The following is a 27,275-nucleotide window of genomic DNA, read 5'->3' on the forward strand; positions in this document are numbered from 1 at the left end:
GTAGCTCATTAGGAAAAAGGAAGGGAGAAGGGCTTAATGAAACTTCTTTACTACTTTCTAGAGAATTACCTACCAGGCTTTTAAAAACAATATTACCCTGAAATGCGTGCAGGGAATTTCAAAAGGACCAAGGGATTTTAAAGGATTCCTCCCCTTGACACTCAGGTGGAATTTCTGCTAGTAATTCCAGTGCTTTCTTTTGTGCATCCCTGACAAGTGCAATCTGAGTACAAGAATATCACAGAAATGTGTTAAATGATGAATACTACGCAATAGCCTAAGGTTCTTTAGTTCTGGTGCCTGTCGCTCATCCAAACTATGTAGATACTCGCACTTTGTAGTAACACAATTGAATAACAGATGACTTAATATAAAACCATTAACAAACATCCAAGTTATAGGCTGTTGACAGGTATCTCAATTTTCCTTTCCCCTTTAGAACATGTTCTCTGGTTTGCTCCCACTACCTAATTTTGTTTTAGTTTTTCATTTTGATCTGTAACTGTTCAATGAGCTTGAAGTGTCTTCAAAAAATAGGTGCTGACTTTGAGGGTGGTTTCAAACTTCAGTTTGGACTTCTGCCTGCAGTTCAGATTGGGTTCATTTGAGTTCGTACTCAGATCTAAATCTTGAAACTCTTTCATACTTGCATTCTTATAACACTTGCATACTCTTATTCATGCCACACCAAATACTGACTTGCTAATGTCCAGGCTTCAGCTGTCCTTATGCTGTGGAAAATATACAGTCCTTCATAGCCTTGCATAAAAGAAGTGGAAAATGTGTAGTTAAAACCCCCTAAATATATCTAGGCAGAAGAGAATGTAAGACTCCTTAAAGGAAAACCTTTGAAATACGATTAATATAAATAGGCAACTATGTCTCCCTTGCATCTACACTTCAATTATTGGATGAAATCACAAAACACAAAGGCTGATCATGAAGGAATCAACAGCAGAATAGCCCTAGGACCTCTTCACCAAGAAAATGTGTCTATACAGACTGTTCAGCCAAGGCTTTGAGGGAGAGGCAGAGAAATATGATGTTAAGTGGATTGTAGGAAAAAGCATGTAACTATGTTCTATTTTATCCATTGGGAAACTCCTATGAATTAGCTGTCTGTAAACGTAGGTAATTTTCTATTTCGGTAACTGCGCATGCATGTAGCTGAAAAGACCGAATAAATGAGAAAGCTGGTTGGGTTGGTCATGCATTTGAAAATCCTTGCTTTGATTGAGCCTGTGTTGAGCAAACCAAATGTGACAGGAGTAGCTCCTAAAGTGTATTCCAGGTGATTTCAGACAAATGGAAAGAAAGTTGCACTGTGCAAATTGAAAAAAAGATTCCAAATTCAAGAGAATATGCTTTCTTGCCTGGTATATCCAGTAAAATTTTACAATGCACATGGAATCAAAGCTTGTACATATCATCAACCGATTCCATTTCGACATTCAGTAACAAGACATGGTTGCCTTTCTCAAATGGTCAGCAGTTTTTCATACAGAGCAGGGTGGTGATGAATTGGAGTTTCTGTAGTTCAGAACTCCTTATGTGTAGCGAATTGAGTATAAATTCACTGTCTTTATAATTACAAAGACTCATTGGAGTTTCACAATTTTAAGTGAAATAAGGATGGTTTTATTAGTCAGAAAAAGCTGTACTTTGCAAATTATATCGTGTATCATAAAAATTAAGAATTAAGTCTTTCTTGCATTATGGCTTCTTTGAGCCTAACGTGTTTAACTTATATTAGATGTTTGTCAGAGATGCATAGAAGCTGAATGATGGAAAGGGTCTGCTTTCTCTTAGATTTGACGTTTGTCCCAGGATTTTTCCCCCCACTGTCTTTAAATAAATAAATAAATAAATGTAGTCTTGGGGTTTAGGACCTACTCTTTCTCATTCTTTCTTGTGTTGTTTTGAACCTTTGTGTAGTATTATTATAAATTATTTAATCAGCGTCTTTGAAAAGCATCTACCAGGCTGCCAGATTCCTGATGTAGAGAAACTAGATGGTGCCAGCAATCAGTCACTCTGTGCTAAATATTGCTGCTGGCTCCAATCCCTGTCTCTCAGAATCTGTAGAAGTTAATCTTCTGTTCTTTGGTGGAGAGATGGCAGGATTTAAAAACACCATCTGAAGTTGCTGTTACATAACAAATGTCTCGTCATCCTGCATGGTCAAGGAGTTAAACTGGTCCCTGGTCTCAAATACTAGCAAGGTCCTATTTTGTTTCCTTTTGATGCCTTATATGACACGGAATGCTTTTATGCTCAGCTACTGTGGTATTTGTCATTCAGTTCTTCACTTGCCAATACTTAAGTTCAGTGAATTTAGAAATTCTTCTGTTTTAAACAAAGCGTTTTGCTGCCAATCAAGTCTAAGCATCAACATTAGACTGCCTTGCACATGCACAGAATGACAACCAGCAGAGCACCTATAATGCAGTTCAACTGCCCCTAGCTTTCACCACCCAGATGATGTCTGTACATTGTTGGCATACTGAAAATTAAAATGGTGTAATATTACAACTAAGCTCAGAAAAATAATACTGAAGCTAATGTGCAAACAAATCCTTTCACAATTGTAAATACATCTTTTATTTCTGGTTTTTATAGATTCCAGGGACCTTCTCAAAAATACAGAAGGCCATTTGGTTGTATGAGAAAAAATAGAATGGATTTTCCAATCACACTTACAGTATGCAAATAGGTTTTAGTAGGCATTTAAAATAATCATTACAAAATTAGCCTAGTGTAAACCTGATCAAGCTGCATTGTTTTGTTTAAATGTGTTCCACAGCTGGCTTAGGTGCTTAACTAGTGCATAGTACCTAAATTCAAAATCTGAATCCTCAAAACACCCTCCTCAGTGCTTGTCTCACTACAGAGGTGCCCAAAGCCTCTGGCCACCAAAATACATGCCAGATGACTTCTGTGTTGCGGAGGCCAGGCTGGTGCTGAGCACCCCTCTGCAGAAGTGCCCTGCTGGCCTCGCTTCAGTGAGTCTCACGCAGCCGGCTGAAGGAGCATGTGCCTTTGCCTTCCCCTGCGCTGCCCAATCCTGAGCACAGACGTTACAGCAAAACCCAAAGATCAGGGAAGTCGGTGTCTCAGTTACCAAGGAGTAGCTAAGTGTATTCTCTACTGCCAACTGAACATTTACCTGCTCTTTGCAAATTGTGAAAGCTTATTGAGGAGGCATTTGAGGGCATATCTCTGTCAGACTATGCAGTTGTAGGTAGCGGGGAGAATTGGGTTCAGAATCCCATTGGTAAAGCTGGAATTTGAATCCACATCTTCCATGCCATGGGTGGGCAAGGTATTCCTTGCGGGAGGCAGTAACAGTCCCTCCTGCTTTTTCAATTGGGAGAAGAGTGTTTTCAGGGCCAAACTCCAGGTAAGAGTTCCTGGTCATATTGCTGTAATGGCAGCAACATTAAATCTGAAGTTTCAAGGCTGCAGTTCTAGGCCTATGAATCTGTCTATTCCTCCATCTAATTTAGAAGCACTCTCTTCAACTTGCAGACTTCTAAGAGTCCTCTTATGTATGCAGTTCTTTAAGCACTATATATATAGCTGCCTAGATATAAATCTCTATGGATATTTTGGGTAGAGATGTTTGGAAGATAACTGCAACATTTATTATTTCTGTAACTTCAGTCCTTTGGTTCCTCTAACCTATCTTCAGGCCTTCCCCACCCCTCTGCCTGCAATTAGAAAAAGGATATAATGATTGTAGGGGTTTGGTTGACTTTTCTTGTCCTTAATCAGGTGGCTAATATATTCTTTGCTGGGTGTTCCGCTTTATTCTTAAGCCTAACTTGATATCGCTCCTTCTGCTGAAGTGACAGCTCCTGGGTGATACGTGACATGGCAAAGCCAAGAAATCTGTGATTTCTCCAGCTGGATAGCTCTCCAGGAAGAGGTTTAACAGGTAAACCAGAGCCACAAAGTCTGCCTTCATTATCAATTATTATATTAGCTTCAGCTGTTAATTCTAGACATCTAATGTATGAACCCATTATTTAAGCACATGACTTTGACAGGTTAAAATGTTAACGTATGTACCCGAGGGTCTGAGCAGGACTTTTAGAATGCAAATTAGCTTTTATCTAACCCACACTGAAAGTAAACCTGAGAACATAAAAGAAAATAATCCTATGTATCAAACTACGAAGTTTATTTCTCTTTATAACTCTGCCAGCAAGTAGTTGGATGGCCCAAATGAAAACAAGGAGGTTTATTATATCTTACGAGCAATTTTTTTTGAGTTAAAATGATGGGAAATAGCTCTGAATAATATTTCTTGTGTTAAGATTATTAACACAGAGAATTACTAGTGGGGTTAACCTATAACTTTCAAGGCAGTTTTCCTCCTGTGTTTAAAAACAAAACAAAGTTCGAGAACCTTTATTTTGATAATGTTATGATCCACCTTCAAGGTATGGGAGTCTTAAGCCTCAATCATAGGCAAAGTTGAACCTGAAAAAGTGCTATACAGCTTTCTTGCCCCAGGTATGCCAACTAGAGCCTGTCTTAAAGGAGGATTTTCCTTTTCAGATGGGGATTTTCTAGGGAGAGATTTTTCCTTTTTAATTGACTTTGGAGGGAGTTAACCATGTGTTTTGAGTTTCCTTATCAATGTTCACCTGCTTATGTTGTCAGTCTGCTTTATTACTGAAACTTTATGGTGATATTTTTTGTGTACCGTTCAGAAGATCAGGTAACTGAAAATAATCTAGTTCCTCCTTTCTCAGATGCCTTTAGGGATACTTGCAAAAACTAATTGTAAAAATGTGCTATAGTATGAGTCTTGCTGACTTTCATTTAATTTTTTTGTTGTTGTTAATCTGAGACAATGAGGGAGAACAAATGTTGCTTATGTAAAATGAGACTGAGAGTCCAGAAACATGGAAAACATGTCCATTCTTGTGAGAGGTGTGGTGTGCAAGAGCTTATGATGAGGTGCAGCTGAAGAGCTGTTATGACTAAGATGGATGCTGCTTAATACAGGTCAGGTAGAACTACTGTTTCAAATTGTATTTCTTCCCTTCACCTTCCCTGCTTTTTCTCCTGCCACTGCAGCATTGTCCTACATTTTCCCCTTCATGGAAAGGGAAATTCCCTTTGGGGGGGAATACTAGCTGACAGCAGAAGCATGCTTCCAGCTGGATGCCAATGAAAAAACCCAGAAATACGTTGCAAAAATGCACTGCGAGAAGGAAAAAAGGGAAAGAATCACCTTGGGAGCTATCCTGTTGTGAACTGTGGCAATGTGGATTGCATCACAAGGGGTTATGTGTCTGTGGCTTATGACAAGTTGGTAATTATAAACTGGAGGCAATTCAGTGCACCATTTATGTAATTTCTTGTTAAACTCTTCACAGATATTCACTTGAGATGTGATTCTGTTTAGGTTTGGCTTTTTCATCATACTGTATTCACGTTATTTCCTGCTTCTCTTACATTGGAAAAGAATGCTTGTCCTAGATCAGGTAATAGAGACATTTATTTCAGGAGCAGAATGCAAGCACAGATGCTTCTATGTGACAAGTATTCTTGGGGTTGGTTTTGGTTTCTTTCCTCCTGAAGTATGGGTCTCCATACTTCTTTCAAATCAGACATAGGTCCTTAGATATTTAACAATGAAAGGTGATTATGTTTTAACTGCCAGATACATGATTAAAAATGTGTGTCAAAATTTGCAGCTTCAAAGAGAGGTCTCAATGAGCTCAGCAAAATAGTTCATAGGTTATGCTAATCTCATTTTCACTCTAGAGAGTATATATGGCAAATTGTCTGATTATAAAACTAATTATTAAACTGATATGGAAATTCTCTCTACTGTAGTAGCTTAAATTTTATTTTAATTTGTTTGATTTTTATATCATTAAATTTACAATAGTTTTTAAAAATCATAGGTACGGTAGCCCTGCTGCAAGTTTCTCTACAACTGTACACATCTGAGTGATGATAAGCAATGAAAAACTCAAGAGTGGACAGTTTTTATTTCATTGTCCCCTTCAGTCCCATTACATACTCTGAATACACATGCTTGCTACTTGACTATGCAAGAAATTATTAAATATGTATGACTGGATTTTTGAATATACAAATTGGGTATTACAGACAGTTGTGCTACCCTTGCATGCAAGCTGAAAAATGGAAGAAGGCAAAGAATTTATTTAGAGAAAACAGGCAAATATATCTGAAATACTTAAAACAAATGAACACATAGAAATATGTCATCAGGAAATTCAAAATTTGGTCACTGTGAACATTACTAAATGTAAGCAGATCTGAATAAAGGGTGGTCTTTGAGTCACTAGCATAATAAACTTTTTTGAAGGTAGAGAGTGAAATATTATTTTACAACATCAAATATTTTTATCTGTTTGTTGAACCTCCCAGAGCAAAAACTTTCTAGGTAGTTGAGAAGCAAACCAAACATTTTTGCAATTTTTTGTAAAGTTTTGTTTCCTTCAGCACTCTATAAATAACATCTGCTTGAAAATTTACTGACGTAAGCATTTAATTTTCTGTCTTTCTATACAAGTATTGAAGAATGCATGTATTGAAAAAGTAGTATACCCATTTCACTTTGATACACCCTAAAGTGAATAATAAATGGCATTTTTCTTGGATTTAAAATGGAAGAGGATATGAAAATAAGTATATAAAAATATATCTAATTATTAATATTCCTGACAATCACAGAAACATATAGTCTAACTCGTGATTTTTAAGAAGGGATACAGAATGTACAGATCATTCTCACTTGGTTTTGGTTTTCCCTCTCAGTCTTCTCACTATTCTGTCATAATAGTGAATTTCTATTGATGAAGCCTACAGGGACACATCACTAAATTTAAAAATGGGCCTGATTTCCCAGTTCAGAGCAGGGATAGAGGGGAAGGTATTCTAGTGTTTCTCTAGTAAGCTCTTTCATTTTATACCCAAAACACAAATTGCAGCCAGGTAGCAGTCAAGCATGAATTAAGTCTTTATCATGTAATAGCACATCTTTTCAAGATCTACTGCACCCCAAGATGCAAGCCCTATGTAGATCTCCAGTTCTTAAGCAATCAAACTAGTATCTTTTAATAGACAGCTCTGGAGGTTTGTTATATTCAGTTATAAACAGTGAGCTGCTCCAGGGTTAGCTTTGGGCTAAACAGTATGTCTTCAGGGTAGGTTTTCAAAAAGGCCTAATGTTACTTTACTTTGCTCTCAGTGAAGTTAAATGGGAATTTTTATGCTGACTTTTCAAGTTGAATTTAGGAAATTCAGCTTCTGTGCAAAGAGGATTTTCAGATCAAAGGGTCAGAACAAACCATCAGTACTTGGAATGAATCCAGTCTAGGCTGACTGCACCAACTTCTGAAGAGCCTTTGAGGCAGTTCTAGTGAATGACATTGGTTTAAAAGAAACTAAATATTAGTAAGGATTGATGAATGTGATCAGATTAAAACGATGCAAAACCTAAAAGTATCTTCAAAGGATCATCCATGGCTAGATTCAGTGATCATTAAGTCATTTAACACACCATTATGTTGTGGTCTAGACTAAATTGAGAGCATTTACCAAGAGTTACCATGGGGTTGTATCTGATATACCACAACTATTTCTTTTCACACAGGGAGATCATAAGTCATGAAGAACAGTTGAATGCTATAGCTGAAACGTAGATGCTCTTCCACTTTAGTCACTGACTGATAATGTAAGCCTATATGTAGAGTTATTATTAAACAAGTGTTTAAATTTTTGCCTTGGATTATTACTGATGTGTCAGCAGGGGCTGCTATCTCCATTCTTGGTGATATTTAAAAATTGATGGGAGAAGGCATTCAGCACAGGGTAATGCCAGGTTTTGCTCTGCTTTGAGCAGGACATTGGACTAGGTGAGGTCCTCACTTATTTCAGGAGTGTGTCTGATTTCAGTTATTCTGTGTATATATCAATGTGGCTTGATGGAACTGCTCCAAAGGCACTTCTGTTGATAAAGATATTTTGGATAGCTCAAGATTTTAAAGATCTACTTCTACACGTTTTCATCAGTTGCTTGAGAGGAACTTGTATATCCAAAGTATGCTCTGAGCTTTCTCTTCTAAAGGTCAGGAAAAATACATACCTCTCTCTTACTACTGACACTATAGAAAAAAAAAATACATTTGGGATCTACTTATGTGTGCATAACTTTCTCCAGTGCCTATAGTGTGGTGGGAATTTTGTTGTACTTTAACTGTGAGAAGGGGTGAGTGAATAGCTGAGGGGAGTTTTGTTTGCTTTCATAATCTGCTATCCAGTGCCAAATCAGGGTAGCTTTGGATGACATTTAAAATGGGGTGCAGGGGGGAAATAAAAGACATTACATTGGAGGGGAAAATGAAAAGACATGAAGAAGTTAGGTCACTCTTAAAAAATACTCTTCTCATTTGGGAATAAAAGTAACATAATTTCAACATTTCAAAGGAAAATTGCAGGCTAATTTTTTTTCTCTTCCTTCCTGTCCAGTGGAAACAAAAGTTTAGTTGAACTGTTTAATATGTTCAGTTGCCCTAGATAGTCTTGGCAAGTTTAGAACATGGTCAAAAAACTTGATGGATTCCTGGTATTTTGCTCTTCTGATTTGAGACTATGCTTTTAATAAGCAAAAATCTATATGGCATTAGAAAAAATAAGTAAATACAGAATAAAGTTAGCTGACTGTAACTTCATGTGATTTTTTTCTACTTCTTACGAATACTTTGAAATGCTAACTTGAGGGTCTGAGTGTTCATATTGATGAACTACACATGTTATATTGCAGAGAACTGGAAATCATGAAATCTTGAAAATTTTTCATTAGATAAAAAAATACTTTAAGTAGAGCTGGCTGTTTGAGGACAGTAAACAGTAGACCAGCTTGTAGGAGCAGACACCCCCCACCCATTCCCCTGCCCAAAGCAGTTTTGTGATCTTGAAACAACTTGCTTTGTGTTTCTGAGATGAAAACTTTTTGAACACAGGGCAAAAATCCAGATTCGTTAACTAACTTTGTTATTGACTACATATGACCAGTACAATTTTGTTAGAATAATTTAGAAAAATAAAGGTCTTGGATTTTGTTACACAATAGTTTAGAAATTTGAGTCTATTCTCTTTTAAGATGCTGTCAAAGTGCAATTGTAATTTTATCAATATTTGTTGTTCTAAGTAAATGTACATATGTACAGGTCAATAAATACCTGCTTCTGGAAAAGTGTTTCAGTACATCCTGGAATATTTTACTGAAAGTGGAAACAAAAATTACCTAATATTTAAAAAACAAAAGAAACCCAAAATCCCAACAGATCTAGCTTAGAAGTTAAAGTGCATTATTTCTACTGGCTTCCCTAATGATATCCTATGTTTTCATTTAAAATTCTCCAGGAATGTTTTATCTAGGTCTGTACTATTTGTACCTCTAAAAATTTCAGTGGTGTAAACAGGAGCATTGGCCGTGATGAATGAAGTATTGCAGCTATCTAAGAAATTTCAGTGCAGTCTAAAGATAGACTTGTATCTTGTATCTATTCTTTGGCAGAGAAAGAGGGTGATTGATGAGAAGTACAGTATATGAAAGAACAGTTAAAACACAGACACAGTGACATTATAATACAGTGTCTTATCGGGTGATGTGGTGTTTTGACTACATGGCTGCAGCAGGTCTATAATTTAAATGCCATTAATGGCACAAAAAGCAATACCATGGAGATGGGAATACTGTGTAAAATCTCTGGCTCTGTACTTCCAATGCAGATAAAACAGCCCTTTGAACCTGTGGTGCCAAATGTTGTCCAAAGTTACCATTCTTCAATGAGGAAAGCAGTTTTTGTTTTTGAGGCGTTTTATTTCTTCCCCTCCTAGCACAGACAGACATTTTCTGTTTAGATTGCTTGGCTTGTGTCACTACAAAGATCCCAAGCAAAGGGAGGCTGGTTGTATTTTGCTTAACTCATCCCATTCACACTTCAGTACAGAATTCGCTATTGTGAATAGTCATGACTATATTTTCTTTGTGCTCAGGGGCTTTTGAATATGCTTCTTTATACTGTTGCTAAAGTAGCACACAGAATGAATTTCACCAGAAGCTACTGGTGTACCAGTAACAGAGTTACACATAGTCCTGTGACTGCATCCGGGTTATAATATCTCATTTGTTTCCACCCGGCTGTTGTAATGTTCTCTGCCTTTTAGACTTCTGGTCCTTTCCCTTGCTGTCTCTTTTTTTTTTTTTTTTTTTTTTTTAAATTCACTTTTTAAATTACAACTGACTAGGTTTATGTACTGAACTTAACTGTGGGTAAGCGCATATTTCTGTACTCTCACAGAAGCCAAACATTCAGTACACCTTGCTGTAGTGTGTGCTTGCAATTGTTTGCCAAATTGGAGTGAGTCTTTCCAGAAACAGTTCCTGATCTTTGAGAACCTAGCAAAATGTGTACAATGTGTTAATTGTGAAGCTCTTTTTAAGCACGTGTTTCAAAAGAGGGGAAGAAATGCTGTGTAAGTCAAACTTGTTCAAAGTGCTCTGCCATTTCTAGCAAGAGACTCTCGTAATAATTCCATTATTTCTTTATACTGAATATAAATAACTTATATTCATATAATTTATAGTATATATAAATTATATATAAATAAATGCAAATAAAAGAATGTGGCCTTTGTAAATTGCACTTAGGCTTTTTTTTTTTTTTTCTTTAAACTGGTTCACTGTATATAAGGCTGGTACTCTACCAGGTATGTGCTAGCTGTTTCCAGTTTTGGCTAAGTGGATGGACTCTTCTCAAAATCGTCATGCAGTGCTAGCAAAGTGTAAATCCAACTTCTATTCTTTGAAGAAATCAAAACTAAATAGTAATAGTTGCTAAAGGGATAGGTAGGGGGTTTCAGAAAATTTGTCTCTCTTTATAAATACAGGCCTCACATTCTGAGTGTGGTAAATGAGTGCATGTATGTATGCCTTTTCTCATGTGAAAATGAATCATACCTAAAATTCAATGTGTATTTCTCTGCTAGAAAATATGACATGGATCTACTTTGTACTGAAGGTAAAGAGAAATAAAGCAAAATAAAGCTACTGCATTAATTTAGAAACTTGGGATCTTAGAAGGTATTTATTGAGAATTATCTTTATCTGGTATCCCTCATGTGTAGCTACCTCTTTGAAGCAGAATCTTTCAAATCTGTGATCATCAAAATGGCTTTCTACTGAATCTGTGCATTCACATAAAATTCAGGTTCTTCCAAAACCTAGTACTAGAATGTGCAAAAAGAAATCTTATCACTGCTTTGGTTTTGGAAGGAATCTGATCAGAACAGTCAAAATGTAAAAAGGTACATTGGCCAAGTGAAAGCAATTGTCTGTATTTTATTCCCTTCTGAGTACTAATGAAGAAAGATTTCACTCAAACCACCGTGTATGGCTACACAGTTGGTACTTTTTAGTTTTGGCAGGGGCAGAGGGGCTTCTTCAAATAACTCTTTAGTGTCTTTAAACAAAGTTTCTTTGTTGGGAAGTCCAGGAATTTGAACTAGAAAATATGCTTATAAGTTATAAATTTTGTAAGGTTATGTTTTATCAACTTCTAACAGAAAGTGCAACAGGTATAACCTTGGAGTATGCTGGGGTACTGCACTACTAGCTTCTCTCGTAGAGATCATTGTTTTCTTATTACTTGGAAATGTCATGAGTAAAACATCAAAATTCTGGTTCTTAGGGTACAATTACTGAGAAAGGCTTCCCTTTATTTCCTCTTCTTATATTTGTTGTTAATTTCTTCTCTCACTGCCTTGCCGATGTACTAAGACTTTATTTTTGTCAGTCTTTTGATAGTGCAGCAGAAATCATGCAAACAAAACTGAGATTTCTTGTATTCTTCAGTTCCTACTTTTTTGGTTTTGTTTTTTTGTTCCTTGCTATCTCAGAGGAATCATTACTTATGAAATCTTTTGGCTTAGTGTGACTATGCTTTCTCACGATGGTTAGTCACAGTGTTTAAAACAACCTATTGTGTACCCACTACTGGAAAAAAAAACAGTAGTTCAAATAACTATAGAGGCCTCTGACTTTGTGCTGAACTTGCCCACTTCAGTGTTTTGCAGACAGACTTGTGTGTGTGTCTGCACACACAGCTCATGGCTTATCACATAATATTTACACATATGTGCAACCTAAAAGTGTGAGTTTTGGGTAACAACTTCCATTTCTGTTGTCTTTCCATGTGCAATAAGAATGGCAGGAGAGGCCTTTACTGTAAATGTAGAACTATCTTAAGTCAGTTGCTGAAAATCCTGTTGAAGGGGACTGTCTATTTTCAAAATTCTTACAGTTTTGTTTGTCACTTTTGAAAAATGATGATTTCTTTCTTAGCATCCTCATTACAAAAGCTTGGCTTGGCAAGCTAGGAATTCTTTCCACTTGTTCTTGAAACCCATAGAAAACCAGAATTTACCTAAAGCTTAATCACCTATGGATGGAATCTCCTTCAAGTTAGTGGAAGTGTCTGTAAGAATAGTAAGAATCAGGAAAAGCTTAGGGGTATTGTCACAGCTGCTCACAAAACAAATTGCTAATACCTGTGATGGATCACAGACTTTGAAAGAAAAGACCAGTGGTTTAATGTTATAGCCATAATCTTCAGGTCTTGAAGTTGCAACATGTTCTAGTAGGTAATTTAAGCAAAATGCTAGAAAAAATTGCAGTGTATTTGCATCACCTTCCCCCACTTGGCCTAAATGTCTTCATAATGCTCAGAGGGATTGGGCATAAGTACCAGATGATTTTTTTAAGAACAGGAGAATCCTTTGAAATTAAAAATATTTTAAAAGAATATTTCAGAAATGGTCATATGTTTGCCCATATTAAGTTATTAATAGATTTGAAACTATCAACTTGAATAGCACAGAAGCAGTATTCTGATTTCGTTATCAGCATAACTTGTGCCCTCAAGATCAGAAAACATATACTTCATGGAGATGGGCTTCTACTGATCTCTTAACTGTAGTATTATTAAAGATACCGCTTCAAAGACTCTGAATGGAAGAAGGAGTTATGGTTTTTAAAGTAATGTTGCATCTAATCTTTTTCTGTACTCTGAAAACTATTGTAACAGCATAATCAGCAGAAAAATTAATCAGTTGCTGAAAGAAGTGGAAAAATATGTAGAAAGAAACCAGAAAGTTCAAGGATTAACTAGCAATTTGATTAAGAGCATTTGGAGATGCTAGGACAGTGTGCATGTACTTCACACAGAATAGTCAGGTAGTATTTGAGTAGTATGTAGTGCCTATAGTGGGCGTCCATGAAGCCAAATGAGCAGTAACATAATATTTAGTGAGCCACAGTCCAGAGATTTGCTGGCACAGGACAGAAAAAACAGTAAAGGTGTGGATGTGCATGGGGGTGGAAAAAAGCTGGAGCAGGCATGGCAGCTGTTACGGTAAGAAGCTAATCTCACCTGGCTTGATTTACCTAGCATGGATCAAGGTTGCAAGTGGTCATTTCCCTGCTGTACAATAGTGTGACTGAAGAGAAGTCAGTAATTTTTCTTGCACTTGTTGCCACTACGCCTCTGTGAGGAATAACATGAAAGCAAAGTACAACTTGAGAGATGTAATGGCTAGCATTTTCCCAAGCTCTTTTTTGAATAAGATCAGAACATGAGTTAGTAAAAAACCTATTCTTCCTGCTCAACTAATTTTAAACATAGAGTGAAAGTTCGCGATTTCTCCATGTCATACAAATGTATTATGCACTTAACAGAGCTTTTTTTTAATAAATGCTTTGTACACAAGTAATTCCTTCAGTAACCAAAATGGTTGTTGCTTTGCTTCTAAAAGCCCTGAGTATATTTTATAACCATTAGAACCCCAAGGAGAGCACAGTTCACTTCCTGATGTAGCGGTGTAGTCCCAGCTGCCCTCACAAGAGCAGAATTCCAGATGTTCCTGTTTTGCTGTATGGAGTGCTGCTGTAATTCTTGGACAGCAAGGATATGATTTGGCTGTCTGACCATGTTGTATCTGTTGAAATACTTCCAATGTGGTTGTAGTGATGTGTGTATACAGTATGAAGGGAACTGTTTTGGATTGCAATCTCTAAATGCATTCGTATTGCTCAAGTGAGTGTGAGAAGTGCTTAGATTTGAAGACGTAATAATGACATCTCAAATCCCATGTAAAGGGGAAATTAACTAGTATGTAAAGCATCATATAAGGTAACATAGCCAAGATTATCACTTGGCATTCCTAGAATCACAGAACCATTTGCATTGGAAAAGACCTTTGAGATCATGGAGTCCAACCATTAACCTGGGACTGTCGAGTCCGCCACTAAACCGTTTCCCCAAGCACCACATCTACACATCTTTTTAAATACCTCCAGGGGTGGTGACTCCACAGCTTCCCTGGGCAGCCTGTTCCAGTGCTTGACAACCCTTTCAATGAAGAAACTTTTCCTAATATCCAATCTAAACCTCACCTGGCACAATTTGAGGCAGATTCCTTTTGTCCTATCACTTGTTACTTGGGAAAATAGGCTGATGCTCACTTTACTACAACCTCCTTTCAGATAGTTGTAGAGAGTGATAAGGTCTCCCCTGAGCTGCTTTTATAGGACACAAAAGCTTAATGATGCTTGTATTCAATAAAAACAAAGAATGTAGGATCAACTTTAGCTGTGGTTGTTCCCATCTTTTTGGTATTATTTAAGAATAATATGATTAAGTGTGTGTGTGTGTTCAAACTTCTTGAACATGTTCATAACTGGGTTGGGGGCTGATCCTGGATTCCTTCTACACATGATTCTGTTAAATGCTGTGGATATTCTGGCTGTGGATTATCTTGTTTTAAATTATCACTTGAGATCATTTAAATGCTTTTAAATGCCTTAGTGAGCAGTTGATCAAGGGCAGAAAGCTCCTCCAGTACTAGCTACAAATGCCACTTGTGGCAGAAGAGGAATACCAAACAAGAGTTTCTTTTCTGTTCCCAAACTGTGTGGCCACTTCTATTTTCCTAATCTTGTTAGGCTGAAAATACCTTTTTTTTTTTTTTTGGGTTGGTGTTTTTTGGGTTTTTTTGTTGTGTGTTTTTTTTTTTTTTTTTACAAGATGTAGCAAAACAGGACCTTGATTTCAGGTGATGATGCTGATGTATTATTGTAATATAAATTTGTAATCAAGATTATATTAGCTGCCAACAGTATACAGCTCCACCTTCAAGATAAGAAAAATGGAGATGATTCCTGGATTCCCAGAATCCTACTTTGTTGAAGAAAGACTGGAGGTGCTAGCATGAGCTTAGCAGCATGGAGAAAAGGATCTTTTCTCTCCCTTCTGGGCATGTAGAGTTCAACATTCACTTTGCTTTGTGGTCTAGGTTTACTACTAAATGCTCAGGCAAGCCCTGGGCTTTTCCTAAATGAGGCTACAAATGTATAACTTTTAAATTCAATTAGCCCTCTCCTGTTTTCTGCATATTGCATCAATTATAATGGAGTTTACTTGGCTGTGTGAGAAAGGGAGCAGGGGGGTTTCCTGTAACCAGCCCCCTTCTTTCCCCATAGTCCAGTGGAACATCTGCGTCTTACGTGGCCCTTTGGCAGCAGCAGGTGTCTTGCCAGAATCTTAAAGTGTATGTTGAGCCTAAAGGGGAGATACTGAAAGAAACCCCCACCAGTTCAACAGTAAATACATGAGTGAGTTTCCACTACCTGATGTGAGACTCCTTCAGAGTAGGAAGAACACCAAACTGTGCCGTGCTTTGTGCAATACTGACATAATAGCTTGGCCCCATGTGTTTCTTCCACAGAGTGATGCATCTTCTGAGGTTTTTGGTCTTCTGTAAAATGCAAACTTGAGAGACAGGAATCCTATTGCAACTACTACTAATACCAAAAAAAGTGTCCTAAGGAAACTGCTATTCACAAGAAAAAGAACAGAGTGCATTTCACACAGCAGTAGAACTGATATTCTACCATTACAAAGAAGTAACAAAAGTGAAGACAAAACACCTAATAACTGCCTTAAGGAAAACCATCTTTGTTAGGGTTCAAGCACAAGAAAATACCTGGCTTGCTTTGAACAGCAGTGTTTTTATAACATTTTTGTTGGATCACAATCTTCTTTCTCTCCACTCTGATCCAAAAGTCTAACTGTGTTAATCTAACAAACTAACGTAATGCTTGTAATATGATTAAAGGTATTACTAGAATTTATAGAAAGAATGTGTTTTTCTCATTCTGGTAGAAGTTTTTCCCTGCAACTGCAGATGTATACAAAAGTGTAACTATCTGCTTGAAAATCTATGTTTTTTTCTCCCCTGTGGGGAAAACACAAGATGTTTTAAGAAATATTTTTTTCAATGAATGCTTTTCTGGGAAGGTCTTTTGCATGAAGAGAAGAAAAAAGACCCCTTACTTACTAGCTTTGTGTTTTTGGTGTGCCTCTGGAAAGTCAGGGCTATGTTGCTGTTGGAAAAAGGCCTGGAAACCTTGATTTCCAATACTCTGTGTGAAAGTCTTAATGATTGGGCTACTATCTATCTGGAAAGGGATCAGGGTGACTAGTTTTTCTCCTCTTTCCTTTTCTTTCGGGGAAAGGAGGTCATAGCAAATTTTAAAAATTTAGACATACCTCTCTTCAGTCTAATGCAAAATAAAAAAAAATTCAAGATTTTTTTTCTCTCTCTGGGAAAGAGATAGTATTTTTTAATCGGTCTTAACAGTAATGCGTAGATCCACTGTTCATGTTTCTAGTAAAGTAAAAAATACAATGATGGTATAGAGTTTGCGCGTAGCAATGAAGTGAAACAACTGTACATGGATGGAGAGAAAGGTGCTGTAGCTATGGCTGAAGAGCTCTGCTTGGAGCAATGGAAAAATATTGCATTTATTCCACTGAGTCTTGCAAAGCATCTTGTTATCTGTGCACTTGTATATGTACTTATAATTTCACTTTATTTACACGTAGTGAAAACTAGACCTACCGTTGACAATGTGAGGTCTGCTTTAAAAAATACAAAACCAGAGAGAACAAAGTGTGAGGAAAATCCTGTTCATAAAGCCAAAGTGACTCTTTATGGAAGAATAAAAAATAATCTGATGTACCTGAATCTTTCTTCCATTCATACAAAATTGTGCAAAACCTTAGCTTAATTTTGTTGACTGTTACAGCGTGTCTTCTGAAGTATAAATGCTAACTGAAATCAGTAGTCTTTCAAAAAGTTCAGCATGCATGCTAAGATATTAGATATTTTTTTAAAATGTACTTGAACACAGGTATGTCTGATTTTCTTTAAAGCCTCTATCAGTGAGGAAAAGAAGGTGATGGCTGGATCATGGTCCCATAGGATGCACCTCATTTCTAGTATTTAATGTTTTAACGTTCATCGCTTACATGTGTGTTTGGCTGTGCTTCTGAATCATTACTTTGCAAAAAGAAACGGACGCTGCCGTCCATCTCCAGATGAGTTTCCACCTTGCTTAAAGATTGGTGCTTTTCTCCTTTTTTCATTCTCCTTTTTTCTTTAGAAAAGATAATTTTTAATTAGATTCTGCTTTCTGGATAAGTTGATCTTCCTTTTTAATTCAAAGCAACAAGAGGAAGTAGCAGTGGGGTATACCTTGATCTCTGAAATACTTCAGTCTGTGTTTAAAAAGTCACAGTGCTGTAACTTTCTCTTGAAAGGCTGCTGTGCATTCAGATGTTTGTTGGCTGGACTTGAAAGTATGCTTTGGATACTGTTTAGAAAAGTCTAGAGCCCCATAAGTGCAATATACAATAAAAGGAAGTAATGCTCAAGACCTATTGTGTGCGGATTGCTACTAACTGATTTTTCTCTTAATGTTTTCAGCTTGCTGACCTGGAGAAAAGGCCATTTCTACATTTTATTTCAGGTATGTGAAAATCTTCATTTTGGGTCCTTTTCTGTTTTGCTTTGACCTGTTTTTACAGTTTTTAGTGCTGCCTGTTTAACACGTGTATAGTGAACAGCTGCACTACTGAGTTCCTGCAGATGTTGTGAGCCAGTATGATTTTTATAACTGTGTCTGTGATGTTCAGTCATGGAAACCTTGATTTAGGGCAAAGAAATCATATTCACTCACGGATGTCTTCAAATGTCCTGACCTAGACCTATTAAAAACCAGTATGGTATTTTCTGGCACTCTGAACTGAGCTGTCTGGGATGGTTTTCTTCTGTGGCTCCTAAACACATCAGATAAAGTTTGGAGCCATCCAGTAATTGCACGTTCCAAGTTCCTTTTCATGTCTACAGAAATCCTGTTAAGGTTACCTCTCTTAAGCTGTTAGTAAATATCATCAGATAAAAGGCTACGTACTCTGAATTTCTGTTCTTTAAAAGTCCATTAAATAAAAACAGGATTACCAGCTGACAGACTTCTGAGCTCAGTTTTAGTGGGCAGTTAACAAGTACCGGTATGGCTGCTTTGGTTTCCTGATTTGGGGAGTGGAATTCTGCTTATCAGATCACCTCTATTTTCCTGATTCCTTCATGCATGAACTCGCCCTAAAGGAGAGCCCTCTTTAACTATATTTCCTTTATTATGAGTTCAAAATACCCATTAATCTGAAAATATCTTCAGTTTGTGTCTATACTTTGGTTTAAGAATTTAGTATATTTAAAATTCATAATTGAGTTTCTTTTCAAGATAAATTTCAGAAAGACAAACCTTAAAGAGACCTGTATGAGTGTGCTTATCTGGGAACTAAATCAGATGTTAGGGATGTATCATCATGTGTGGGTCTGGAGTGGGCAGTTACACTGCAGTGGCAATCTTTCATGTGGGTGCGCTGCACAGTCATTTGCAGGACTTAATACCTTACTTCATATAGGTTTCAAGTGGGTTTGATGTTCTTCTTGCTCTGGAAAAATGTTTTCTGTGGCATTTCTTAGACGTCTTTCTCATTTCTCCCATCCCTACCATCGAATCACTTTATCATAGGTACGTATGCAGGACTGTCTTTTTTTTTTTTCTTTTTATGGCAGTTGCTAAATAATGCTGCCAAGTTTTTCAGGTCAGAAATGTTATCAACAATTCACACATAATTTTTTAGAGACTGATATAAATAAAATCAGTGCTGCTGGTCAAGAGTTGCAGTGAGGTGTTTTCTAGGGAGAATAGTAACAGTAAAGCCAGGATTCGTTGGTCCTATTCCTTATGCTGGTGCACAGCACAGTCTTTTTGTCCCTTCTTTATGCCCCACCAAAAAAACTTGCTGCAGGTCCCTCCAGTTTGGGGGGAATTAGAAATATAAAGACTTAATATTCAATCTTCAAAAGTAGTTTTCTAGCTATTTTCTTTGCTGAGATAGGATGGAAACAATAAACTAGTGGTAAATGTCAACTAACCACTAGACTTGAAAGAACCAGCAGCTGGCTTCTGCCTATGAAACAGAGAAACTGTGTGGGAGGATGTAAAGAACCTCCTCAAATACCCACTCTAACAGAGGGGCTAGGGGGAGGAGGCTGCACTGAATATGGGTTTTAACCTTTAAAATTCTTTTGCTGTTCTCTCATATTCTTAGGTTTGTATGAGAACGTAAAGTGGCAATTGATTTGTTTCAGGTAAAGGCAACAGACAAACGCCCCATGCCACCTAAAATTAATTTCTGGTAAGAAATGGGGCACTTAATTTGCCTGGATCAATTTTCTTTCTGTTAAAGATTTATGGCATGAATCTCATAAACATTTTTGAAATGTATTTAATGACTAATTGGTTGCAAAGAGCTTGAGTGTGCCTCAAATCAGATGCAATGCTGCAACATTATTAACAACATTGTTTAGAGCAGTACTGAAATGGCAGCACTTAAAAAATGCATCTACCACAAATCTGAAATGATGGGTACGTTTTGAATACAAATAAACATAGGGAAAATAGATTGGGTAATATTCATTCATGATGTATAAACTGAGCTCAAAAATAGTCCACAGGTTTATGCTAATATAAATTGAAGCAAATTCTAGGTTGGCAACACTGTTTGATGTAAAAGCTGTCTAAGCAAGGCAAATAATGTTTCTTCCAACAATAAGTTCATACCTGTTGTAGAAGAGAAACAAAGGACTGTTTTAGCTTGCTTTTGTTGTTTAAGTAACTTATTTTTACAATATTTCATAGATTCTTCATCACTTTCTGATAGTGAAGACAATATATGATCTCACTAATTCATGGCACAATGATTTGTAACTTATTTTAAAAAGATTCAGGATAAACAGACTAGAAACTGAAGAGAGAGTGAATTTTTTCTAAAAATAGTGAATTACAAGACGCTTAACCAATATATCTGAAAAAAGTGGTGGCAATCTGTCTGGCCTTTAATCAGAGAACTTTCTGTATCTAGATGCTGATTTTACTGGGCAGATGAAACTGCTCTCAAGGAATGGTAAATATTGTTCGGTATGGGCAGATTGTTTTTACATGTTTGATGAGCAACTTTCATAGGCAAAAAAAAATATGCGTAGAACTGCAGCTCTGTTATTTCATCTGCTGTTCTTTTAGAAGCATAATTTCTTGTTTGCTGACAACTCCCACTATGGAGCACTTGTCCACAGTCCCAGGAATTACTATTAACTCCCCAAGATGGGGGGTGGGAAATTAGAACTGGTGAGCAAGGGCTGGAAGGGTACCAGCTGGAGGATATTTATGACAGATAAGAATAACAGGAAGAAAGAGAGAAAAATAGATGGTCAGCACTTTTGGCTTTTTTAAAAGTGGGGTGCAGATGACTTGCTGTTATGTTTTTGCAGTGTCTTGTCTGCAGACTGCTGGCTTAGTCAGCCACATCTTTAATTTGCCCAGTCTACAACAGCTGTTTCTGCTGCTACCACAGAAAGAGAAATTATAGTTTCCAAGCCTTCATTTCATCCCTCTTACCTATAATCCTCAAGTTCCAGTCTGTCTGACCACTTGATTAGTTTTTTTTAATTATCAGATCTTTTGGGGGACCCTTAAATTTCTTTTGCATATACAGAAACAGCCTTGGAAACTCTTGATGAGATGAAAAATATCTTGCTGGGGATATAAAATGGCACACAGTGCCTAGAGTGATGATCTCCATAATTGAGATTTTCATGTGCTGTATTAGAATACATCATTTACCTGGGGTCTTGTTCTTGTGAAAAGAAGACGTGTTGAGATATTTAAGAGCTTGTCTGTTTGATTCAGTCTCTACTCTGTTCTGTTGATTCCTCTGAAGAAGGCTTATGGGTTTGGCACAAAATACACAAAAAGCCTGAAATGAAAACTAACATTCAAATATTTCTGTGCAATCTGTGGTTCAGATGTACTTACTTGATTTGCCCAAATGAGACAAGGCAGAGTTTCATAACGATCTTTTGCTTGTACCTGAGACCAACATGCTGCCTGATCATTTGGCTGAGGTGGCACATTGTTAATGAATTGCTAATAAACAACATAATTTGGGAAGGTACACTCTCCCGTAGAATGTAATAGCTCTTACTGCTGCAAGTATCTTAATACAATCGAAGATAACAGCTTGTTTTAATCATTTACTAATTGTATGGCACAACCAACTAATCTCTGGGATGTACCTTGGAGACCCGATAACATGTTTCATCGACTTCTGAGGAACAGGCACAGATGATGTTGGTCAAATTGCTCTCAGTTCACTTCATTTGCTGGTCTGCAGCTCTGTGGTGATTTGTCTAGAAGACAAAGAAATAAAGGATTTTGGGTGATAGCTCAATAGATCAGCTGATAATTGGTCTTGACACTACGTAAGGAAAAATCACTAGTGTCACTCTAAAGGTCTGAGTGGTTTTGTACTATTTGTACAAATTCTTTTATTATGATTTTCAGGTAAAATATGCTGTGCTTCAAGTTAGCTCTGAATGAAATTAGATTATTTGGAATATTAAACTGAGACACAATACTGTGAATAAGCCTTATATTTCCAGTAATTTAAGAATCATAAATACATAGGTCTGTGGAATTTTTTTCATGCTGTTCTGGTTTGCTGTTCTTGTTAGATTATTCAGACACAAAACAAAAGTTTGCCAGAAAACAAGCTCTACGCTTATTTTTCAGTGCTGCAGACAGATACTAAACTTTGTGTGCATTGGTCTTTTTTTTCACAGTGTAGTTTTGAATCAATTTTCTGTCTTAGAGAAAAATAATGCTATTTAAATGCTCAAATACAGGTCTAGGTAATAGTCTGATCTTTACTGGTAACATGCACCAATCCTGATGAAATCTGCAAAGTTCCCACAATTTTTCAACAGCTCTGAAAATTGTCCCAACCTTAGCTTGTAATGTTCAAAGGCACCCAAAGAACTACATAAATGACTATCCCCTGTCCCTGAAGTGCAGTGGATTAAGTGATGGGATTCCCAAAGCCTTCTAAATTCTTGGCATGATGGATTGAAAATACCAGGGCTCGAGTAACAAATACCTGAATTGCTTGTTAAAGCTACTTTATTAAATGGAACTCATGTAAATAAGTCTAGTATCAAGTAAGTATGGTATATTACATCTAAAAAGAAATATTTTCAGATCTATGCTTTTCAAGTCTAATTACTTTTTGAAGAGCTTGTGGTCTGCAAAATGCTGTAATTATATAGCATATGCTTAAAAAGACTGGTCTGTAGTATTAACTTTTATGCAGTTTCATGGAAGACATTTTGAGAATTTTGGATCCATCTTGTTTAGCTACACCTTCTCCATTTCGATTAATGGAGGAACATGCAAGTTTGAATTCTTCAAATAGCTTTGAAAAATCTCACATTTGTTATTTGTCTGTTTTATAAGACATGAACCACCCCCCACCCCCCACTGCCCCCCAGGGAATTAAAGCACAATGCTTTAATTACATAATGCCCATTAATGCTAATAAATTTTATGCTAAAGACTTATGCTGTACTAATGCCAAGTAAAACATAAGTCTCCTTTCTTTCCAAGCCCTGTGCCACATATTGCCTGGACATGCAGTCATTCAAATGAACTCTGTTGAAATGACAGGCATTAGACAAGGATGCAAGATTTCCTTTTGACTTTCAACGGTTTTTATGGGTTGAAAGAATTCTAGGATTTTATCTTCAAGTAATCTTTAAAAGCATTCAAATAGGAATAGTGTTAGCTGAGTGAGGGAACAGGCTGCTATATAAAAGAAACCAAGTGATAATGTTTTTCAACTGCTGCAGTGTTTCTACAATCTGATATGACTTGTTTTTTCTCAAAAGATTCCTTTGTAATGGTAGTCTGAAGAATGAGTTTACCAGCTGCATAAGAGAAAGCATGTTTATAACTCCTTATTCATAAATCTTGTTTCTTGTTTCATTCTCTGTTCTCTGTCTCTCACCTAGTCAGTAATTGCAGTCCTTCTTTTCTTTTCAGTATAGCTCTGCTGTTAGTAGTCCTTCCAGAACTAAGTCATCTTCTCTTGCAGTATTTCTGGAAATCAGTCAATCAAATCACTCTTGAGCTATGTGTTAATGTGAAGCAGTTCTGCTTTCTGCGAGTGGAGTTCAGGAAGAGGTTGGGATCCCCTTTATGAGAATTTGAAGGGGGGGCAGGGGAAATGTATCAGTAAGAGGATTAAACTGGTACATGCAGACTTTTTCACATCTAGTACATGTAGTGACCCAACATTTAGAATCTTTTTGTACTAATGAAATGAAATTGTGATGGTGGTTTGGTCTGGTTGGGAAGAGAGACCAAATGGGAATAGCTGTGTATGAGGAGGGTGGCATTTTATCAGAGCAGATAAGAGGATTTTGTGGCAGCAGCAATGTGAGATGAGGAAGGTTTGAGTGATGGATGGTAAAATGCATTAAAAAGAACAAAAAGCATTTAGATACTGTCTGGCTATGAAGACTTAGGAAATGCCTAGACTTAGCAAGTGGAAGGATAGTGGGATCAGACAAAGGGATGTGAACATTAATGAAAAATAAATGTAAGCTTGTAACTAACGTGTAATGTTCAAGGTTTGTTCTTATGCTCCCTGTCCTTCACCTCAGATGTAATAAGGGTTGTTTCTCAGCGCAATCTCTGTTTTTTTCATATATTGTTCTTGACTATCCCAGTCCCTGTATAAGATTCGGTTTTGATGATCTGAAGTGGTTTTATTAGTTAGTCAAAGGATTAACTGCCCTTTTTTTCTTAAGCCTGTCTTCAGGAGCAGACAGCGGGGAAGAGCGAGGGCTGTGAGGCAGCGCATGGGTTCAGACTGAGAATCCGTGCCACGTCCTTGTCCTTGTGGCCTGAGTCTGGGTAGGCAGGGGGGATGCTGTGGTGTGCGGCTGGGCCGAGGGAGGGGGCACACGAGGGCGAGGGGAGCGAGCCGGGCTCATTGCCTGCGGGGTCTCTGCAGGGCAGGGGGCCCTGGCAGCTCTCTTGTAGAGGGCTCTCAGTAGTTGTGTTTTATCCTCAATCCCAAACCTGTCAATTCAGGGCATTAATAACATTTTCAGGTTTTTATTGCGTAATGTTTTCTGTGTTCTGTTTATAAAACATAAGTGTTTCTGCTGAAAGAATGAAGACTTTGGCTGAATTTAGGTAGCTCTGTTACCAGATAGGTAAAGGCAGCTTCACATACAAGAAAAAAAAAAAAAAAAAAAAAAGGCTTTTATAAGCAGAGTTTGTAAGACAGCTACATGCTGGTGAGCAGTAATTATCAGAGCTGGGAGCATTTTGAAAACCTTACTGATGACTAAGCCTGTGTTTTACACCTCTACTTCCCATATTCTCAGTCTGGAGGTTGTGTTATTTTTAACAGACTTTCACCACTGGGTCTAAATGGATTGGAATAACACTTAAAATAATCAATAATTTTTAATCTTATATACTGTTGTTATAAATGTCATTTTTATTATTAAATTAATGAGAAACTGGGATTGTCCCAAATCTTCCCACCATCAGTTGAACCTTTTCCCAACTTTCTGACTTGTTTCAAAGAGAAATCATGTTCTTGGTTTTTTTTTCCTGCTCTGCTTGCCTGCATTCACCTCACTGCTGATCTCCCTGCTCTTGGACAGACCCGTTCCAGCTCACTGATGAGGGCCAGTCACGACATTGTAACAAGCCAAAAGTAGTAAACTTGCTATGAAAAGCTTGCAAACTTGGAAGTGCTTAGGTGCCAGGGTTTTAAACTCATTGCAATTTATTAATGACACCTTGGGGGAAGAATCTTTTAATAGTAAACACATTCAAACAAATTTGAGCTGAAAAAAAGCTGGATTTACTTTGTTTGGGTTGTATGTGCACTACAATATTATCAGGAGATGATTTAGAGCTCTAGCAGTGAACCCTTAGCTTGGATCATGTTGGACTGAAGGTTCTCCATGACTGAAAATGTTTTTCCAGCTTTACGGGAGCCCCCCTGTTCCCCCCCCCCCCCCCAGTACTTTGCAGTTTAAAAAGAGCTGTGTGTTAAACAGCATCTGTTGAGATTACTGAATAATCAAATTCGATTTCATTTTTTTCTTAAAACATTCATTCCTGCTCTGCTTTTGAAACAACACACGTGCCAGCATGCTATTCTTCTCCCGGCCGGGTAGTTTCTACATGAAATCTACTTTCCCTGAGAAAATGGAATCTTTGTGTCTTTGTCTCCTCAGTAGCTCTCAGGCATGTTTTGGCAGGAGCTCCGACTGTCGAGGCACTGGAGAGGAGGGGCCTTGCACTCATTTGTCAGCTTTTCTTGCATCTGTAATTTTTGTCCACTCAGCAGTACTGTAGGGGCTTAAAAAGGGGGAAGAGCTTGTAGCTTTTGAAAGTCAACCTCTTGAAATAATTGCTGGACTGTAACAGTTTGGGAAAGGGGTGTGTGTGTGGGGGGGGAGAAACTACAATGTTTTGGCTAAAAACGGCTTTAGGTTTAAGGTTTTAGCTGCTCTCCACTTCATGCAATCGCATGCCTTTTCCTCACATACATCTGTACAGGCAATGGTACTGTGCTTATAGACTTATCTTTTGTGAGTTGATAAACAGATTTAACAATGATGAAAATTATTTCACTGGTGTTCAAGACCTGGTTGTTTCTAACCAAGAGCTTGATTTAAAGCATTTAAAGTCTTCTCCAACTTTTGTCCGAATCTTTCACTGTAACCCTCCTTCATAGGCCGTGTGCTTTCATCTCTATGTGTAATGTAACCAAACAGAAATTAGTTCTTGGGTTTTTTTTATTAGAAGACAGATTCCTTCATATTAAAGAAAGCATTTTTCCTCTTCAGCTTTTTATGGAATATTAATGTTGATCTCTCCTCCTCGTTTCAGCAGGCTATTTAAGCTCTGGGCTCATACTGTGAGCTGTTAATTAATCAGTGTGACAGATGAAGAAAGTATCCAACTATGAAAGAAAACCTTACTTCAGTGACTAACAATAAGGATGTGAGCCCGAGTGATTTAAAGGATTTTTTTTTTTTTTTGTGAATGCAAGATAAGGAGTCTAAGCTGTATGAGGTAACGAAGGGGTTTTTTGCTCAGTTTGTGTCTCTGCACAAACATTAAAGGGCTCATCAATATTTTGTCTTGAAAAGTCTAGACAGGAGTTAAAAGAGCCTCTCCTACAGTTTGAAGAGATCCTGTTTCCCATAATTAATAACAGGAAGCAAGTAAATAAGGCTTTACTGACAAATGAAACTGCAACAGTAACATGTATCCAGAAACATTAGCTCCTAGCTGAGAAAAGTAGCCGAGGTCTGTTGGTTTTAGTGTACAGGAAAAGATTGCTGTGAAAGCGCATTAGAGCTTTGCTAAAGTCTAATTCAGTTATGTGATAGCGGCTTAAAAGTCTGAAAGTAATGATCGTGCATTTTAGTCATTAAGAGTGATTCCTGACCTTTGTTTACATCTGTGTTATAGTTCAAGAACTCTCCCCCCCCATCATTATTTAAAACTCTTTGAACTCAAAAGATTTTCATGTTTATTTAAAAGCTACCAGAAGGCATTTCAGACGTTTCCTGGAACAAACTGTATATATGTACTTTAGGAAGATAAGAAATGAAAAGAAACTTAAGGAAAAGCTTTTCTTTTCTTCCTTTTTGAAGACTGTATTTTCCCTTCAGGAGATACTTTTTCAGAAAGTAGTTGGAAACCCTTCCCCCCCCCCCCCCCCCCCCCCCCCAGTTCCTCTTGTTAAAATCAGTTAAACAACAAAAGGGGAGTTAGATCCTCATCTCTTCTGTACCGGTGTAAAACCAGAACAGTGCTATTTATTTCACTGAGCTGTTAAGGTCACTGCAGTAACTCCACGTTGCAATGACAAAAAAAT

The 27,275-nt window shown here is 37.3% G+C and overlaps 1 long non-coding RNA gene across 11 annotated transcripts in view; it reads right to left on the bottom strand.

Annotated features, from left to right (window-relative positions):
* LOC119155393 overlaps positions 1-27,275 on the bottom strand; it is a 64,464-nt gene that overhangs the window by 12,310 nt on the left and 24,879 nt on the right. For 4 of the 11 annotated variants that reach the window (XR_005106710.1, XR_005106711.1, XR_005106715.1 and 1 more), the window contains exons 2-3: positions 21,598-21,711; positions 21,146-21,278 (exon numbers count right to left, since the gene is read on the bottom strand). This is a non-coding gene — a long non-coding RNA (uncharacterized LOC119155393). Of the gene's footprint in view, positions 1-13,484; positions 13,599-15,739; positions 15,882-21,145; positions 21,279-21,597; positions 21,712-27,275 lie in introns of all 11 variants that reach the window. The other 7 variants (XR_005106708.1, XR_005106706.1, XR_005106712.1 and 4 more) reach the window with 7 other exon arrangements.

This window comes from Falco rusticolus, chromosome 11 (genome assembly GCF_015220075.1).
Source record: "Falco rusticolus isolate bFalRus1 chromosome 11, bFalRus1.pri, whole genome shotgun sequence".
Classification (NCBI taxonomy): domain Eukaryota; kingdom Metazoa; phylum Chordata; class Aves; order Falconiformes; family Falconidae; genus Falco; species Falco rusticolus.